Source organism: Nicotiana tomentosiformis, chromosome 12 (genome assembly GCF_000390325.3).
Source record: "Nicotiana tomentosiformis chromosome 12, ASM39032v3, whole genome shotgun sequence".
Taxonomy (NCBI): Eukaryota; Viridiplantae; Streptophyta; class Magnoliopsida; order Solanales; family Solanaceae; genus Nicotiana; species Nicotiana tomentosiformis.
Genome location: NC_090823.1, coordinates 9,179,324 through 9,185,323, shown reverse-complemented (window position 1 = coordinate 9,185,323; position 6,000 = coordinate 9,179,324).

The following is a 6,000-nucleotide window of genomic DNA, read 5'->3' as shown; positions in this document are numbered from 1 at the left end:
TATGTCTAGTGGCATTGTGGGCGCAGAGGCGCGGTTATTTCGGGGACTTAGGTGAGCTGCATTCTATACTACGATCCGCAACCATCAGAGTCTCCTTTGGAGTTATTTATATCTTTCCTGTTTAATTTGTATTCCAGACAGATGTTGTTTACTCCCTAGTTAATGCTCATGCACTTGTGACACCGAATTTTGGGGGTACTTATTAGTTGTTTGGTATTGTAGTTGGGAAAATATTATCATTTTCTCTGAAAATTTTATTTATGATTATTTAATTGAAGGGAGATTATGATTTCAAAATACTAAAATGAATAATCGAGTTAATCAATTATTGTTGGCTGGCCTCACAGCGGTGTTAGGCGTCATCACGACCTCTAATAGAATTTGGGTCGTGACAATATGGTATCAGAGCACTAGGTTCAGTTAGGTCTCACGAGCCATGAGCAAGTCTAGTAGAGTCTTGCGGATCGGTACAGCGACATCTGTGCTTATCTTCGAGAGGCTACAGGGCTGATAGGAGCACTTCCCTTCTTGATTCCTCATCGTGCGATTTGATTCCTTTGAGGATTGTGCCTTATTTATTTCCTATTCAATCTTATATGACGTGAAGCGCTTGTTATAAATTGGGAATCGAGGAATTGTAATGGTACTGCAAAGGTGGTGGAGGATGTTTCTCCCTGCGTATTCAATTGAGTTAATGTCATCGCCTTGCGGAAGGATGTTCTGTCATTTCAGCTCAGTAGTTGTACTTCCGATGGTCTTGATGCTATGCATATATTTCTACGATGGTCATGAGTTGTTATCGCACAGTATTGATATAATGGTAGGATGTTTGTCTATATGTCGGGGCGGTGAACGACTTGAAAGGAGTTTTTTCTCAGTGCATGATTCAGAGGTTCAGTGTTTTATTTCCAGCAGAGGAAAGACAGTCGGACTATGAGTGTTCACGTTTAGGTTGATGGAGTAACGGGACTTGGTATTTTCGAGCATGGTGGAATTTCCATCTGTGATGTGATGTCGTCGTCCTTGATTGAATGTGTTTAAGTTCACCAGTGTTATGGTCTTCTTCAATTTGCCTTTGCGACAGGGTATTGTGAAACAGTGCCGGGGAAGTGACTATCAAAGATCGTGGTGTGCAATGGTTCAGGATCGAATTGGTGTTCATAGTGTTGATGGTTCGGGAAGGATGAATGTCGGAGAGGCTTTAAAGTTGGTAGCGATCTATTGGTTCAAGTGCTACAGAGACAGATTTTTATTTAAGGCAACAACTGGACAACAGAGGGTGAGGAAGGACATGTGGGAGGTATCTTGTGGTGGTTAAATTTCTAGAAAGCCAAGTGTGAGAAGTAGAGGTCGGGAAGTTGCCTAAAGGAGAGGGTTTGACCAAAGTAGGAGAGTGGCAGAGTAGAATATGGGTTCTGTGGTAGGATAACTGCACGCCTTAAGGAAAGTTTAGAGTGAGTTGGAACTAATGATGGATAGTGACTAAGTCTACGAACTTAGTTTGGAATATTGGCTTCTATACGGAGAAAGGTTGGATACGACGGAAAGGAGTTGATTGATATGAAGAAGGATACAACATGACTTTGGATTGGAATATATTATCGCACCTTTAGTTGATGTCCATGAGGAGTGAACGGACTTTTACAACTGGTGAACGAGCATGGGCTTAGGATGGTTTAATGGTTTTGTGGTAATTGTACTCAGTACAGCGTTATTAGCAGATGTCGGCATGGAATTTCCACATGTGGGTTATTTTCGGTGAGCAAGTTAACGGTAGCGTGGTGTTGACGAAGCTTATGCGAAGAATTATACTGGCTACCCGGTAAGAGGTCGAACATGTGAATGTGGCTAGGGATTCAGAGTGTTCATGAAATGGTTAACAGGAAGATTTAGAGGAATTTGGCTGGGTCGATTGCGCGAGGTCATGTCACTGAGGAAGAAGGAATCTTGGTAGGTTCCAGGGTTATGTAATGGTAGCTTCAAGCTAAGTGGGAGGGCGTCTATAATTGGATTGCGTGGTTATCTACTTGTGCAGTTTCTGGTTATCGGTGTATTGGTGGGTTATTACAACTAAGGAAAGAAAACAACAGTGGTAATTTGAGCAAAGAATTTGAGGAATGTGTGTTATATTTTGCCTTATCGGTTCATGTTCAGGTTTTGGGAAGACCTAGAGTCTATACTTCGTGTGGATGTGATGTACGAGGAAAGGAATTCAGTCGGTTGCTTCTTTGAGAGGGAACATGTGCCAGCAGGGCCTTGGAGTTTGATTATATTCGGGAACAAGTCAGAGTAAGTGACTCTCAACAATGGTCCAAGTAGGTACAAATTAAAGTGCGGTGCCTAAGGATTTCGAGTCAGTGGTATGGTTAAGTATCGAGCTTTTGCAGTGGATTATGAAAGGGGCTTAGAGTGTTCAATATTATCATCGGTCTGCGGTGTAGCATTAGAGGAATGGGAGAAAATAACTTCAGATTCGTAGAGGAATTATCAGAGCGGGTGTATCAGTTGAAGATGCGAATGTGAGCACAAGGAGGGTATGAGTTAGTTCAGGTTTTGAGACAGCATGGTCTCGTGAAATAAGGTCACTTAGGATGAGTGCAGATTTGGGTTCGTTATGTATTAAATGGAGCCATTATTATTTTTAAGGCAAGTCCGGAGTAAATTAGAAGGAGTCCGATCGGTTAGCAATGGTTGAATCGGCATGATGTGTCAATGATCAGTTCCTTCAACATGTTAAGTTTTACAGGTGGTTGTGGCGGTATGTGCGAGGCTTGATGGCCACCGTAAATGATTTCACTTGGAGGCATTCGAGTTATTATGTCATGTTATATGTAGATGGATCCCGAAAGGATCGTGGTGGTTTAGACCACTACTTGGGGTTGTATTTTCTGCGGTTATGAGAATTCGGTCGTGTTGCAATGGTTCTCCTGAAATGAGTTAAGTGAAAGGCTGCTATATGACGGAGTGCTTATTCTATTAGTGGAGTAGGAGTTTTTATGGAATTCTTGTACTCTCGCGTATTGTCGTGTTAGATGCAGTGAGCGGCATATAAATTGGAAGTTGAGGATCAAGGTTACGGTTCGGTGTTGACAAGAATATCATGAGCTCGGATGAGCAGGAAAGAATTCAGATGGTTAGAATCAGCTAGTATTGTCTTTCGCGTAACCTGAGATCGGTGTCCTGTGTAGGAGGTTTTGTGTACTGATTTGCGGATTCTTGATTTTCTTTACACCATTAGTGTGGCCGGCGGTATGAATGTGCATACTTGTTACCTGGTGCAGAATGTCGTGGGGGTGTATCCCACGGGGAGATTGTATAAGTGTGACATGTTGTCACGGCCCAATATTTCCTCCGTTAGGTGTCGTGCTGGCACCTAGTCTTAAGGACTAGGTAAGCCTAACATTAGCCTAATAATAATAATAATAATAATAATAATAATAATAATAATAATAATAATAATAATAATAATAATAATTAAATAACATCTAACAATTTATGAAATAGAAACCTCTATAAAATTTATAATTCCCAAAACCGGTAGTACAAGTCATAAGCTCTACAGAGTTTGCTACAAATTTCTAAATACAACTGGTTGAAAATAGGTAAAACAGTGTGAATACAAAATAGGAAGGTGACTATGAAGCCTGCGAACGCAGCATCAGGTTTACCTTGAGTCTCCACAATAACGATCCGCACAACTAGCTAATAATCAACTGACTTCGAAAATAACTGGATCTGCACAAAAATATGCAGAAATGCAATATGAGTACACCACGACGGAACCCAGCAAGTATCAAGACTAACCTCAATTAAGTAGTGACGAGGTACAGTCAAGATACCTACTGGACTAAATAACCTGAACAAATACGAGTATAGGAGCAACACAGTATGATATCTACAAAAGGACTACGCGATATGGCTAACAATACAGTAATTGCAATAAGAAAGGAAAACCACAAGTATCAGCGGAATACCAAAATAATGACACAGAAGGAAGAACGGAAACACAACATAAATCTAAAATCACAGATACAGAAAGGACAAGAAATCACTCAACCACAATGACCGTTTTCACATCAAGTTTCAGTGAATAACTCCACGAAGTACCGAACCTCGGGATAATCACAACTCATGGGTCTCAATAACTGAACCCTTACACTTGGAATCTTGTGCCCTCCTTGCACCTCATAACCGCACTGACAACACACGTGCCAAATAAAGCCATTCTCACATAGAAGGCAACTAAACAAGTGTGTGCATCTATACTCAACAATATCAAGAAAACCTCTTAATCGATAAGAGAGCTCAACTACGTGTATGCTTGTGCAAGTGTCCTAACATAGTTCATGCCCGCTAGTAAGTACAAGAAAAAGAAATGGACAACACGTAGAATGTTTTCTCACAACTTTCCACAAGATAAAGCTCACATAGATAAGTATACAACTACACAAACATCTACAACAAGAATACCCCTAGGCCATCACAAGTCATCACAAATCAATTCCTGGCATAGCCCTCCTTGTCTCGCCACGTGTGCAATAGTAAAGTAAATGCCTGCCTTGTCTCGCCACACGTGCATAATAATGTTCCCACCTTGCCTCACCACATGCGCAACCCACATATATATATCCCGCCTTGTCATGCCGAATGTGCAAATATTAATATTAACAATAGCACGGCAAAAATCTCGTGCAACCCGATAACACCACACGGAAGAAACCCCGTGTATCACAATAACACCCGCACAGCAGAAACCTGGTGCATCACAATAACAACTGCATGACAGAAACCTCGTGCATCACAACAATAAGTACAACAGCAATAATGACAATAAAATAAGGGTACGACAAATAAGTCAACTCAGATATTCCAGAACTCAAAGAAACAGAGGAACTAATTCACAAGGGGTAGCCACAATCAGGAATGCTAGTCAAAATAAGAATAGCTTAACAATAAAGGAAATACTATGTAACAACAGTTCACAATATACAGTTCGACAACAAGGGAGCTAACACAAGTCGAATAATCCCAAATAAGGACAAGTCAACTACAATATAGGATATCTAACTTCTTTTAAGGTTGGGAAATTAGGAAAGAGATGCAACAAATTCAGCTAAGAAGAAGCAGCGGAAAGGTAACCTTAACCTCATTTAATGCTAAACAATTGCATAAGAGATAGAAATAATTTCATGTAAAGATAAGCAGTTAGGGGAAAGATAACATGACAATAGAAGAGTTAATAATTTTAGTTAAGGCACAAATGAATCAAATAAACAACAAGAGTGGATCATGAAGCAATTAACTCTAATTAAAGCAGGTAGAGGTGAAGCCAGTAATTAAGAAATGTATTCATAACAAAATAACTGCATATTCAGTAAATACAAGAACCTAAGAACCCTAAAAGGCCAACTATCCACAAATAAGTTTGAGCACGTACTCGTCACCTCGCCTACACAAACTACAATTAGTATAGAGACTCAAATCCTAAGGGGTAGTTTCCCTACACGAAGTTAGGCAAGATACTTACCTCAAAGAAGACAAACTGATACTTTAAAATGAACTTCTCGGGTGAAATGACCTCCGGACGGCTCAAATCTAACCAAAATAACTTCAAAGGACAAATATAACTCATAAGAAACTATTCTGGATCATAAAGACTCAATCTTTATCAAAATCTAAAAATCGACCCAAAAGTCGACCTCCGGGCCCGCACCTCGGAACCCGACAAATTTCATAAAACCCGAACACTCATTCCAATACGAGTTCAACCATATTAAAATTATCAAATTCCGATACCATTTCGTCCCTCAAATCATGATTTTGCATTTTGAAAATGATCTTCAAAAACCACCATTTTCCTCAACTCAAAACACAAATTAAATAATAAAAATAAAGATAAAATCATGGAATATATTAAATTCTAGGTGAAGAACACTTACCCAATCGTTTTGCTTGAAAAACCCACAAGGAATCGCTCACAACCGAGCTCTAGAACTCCAA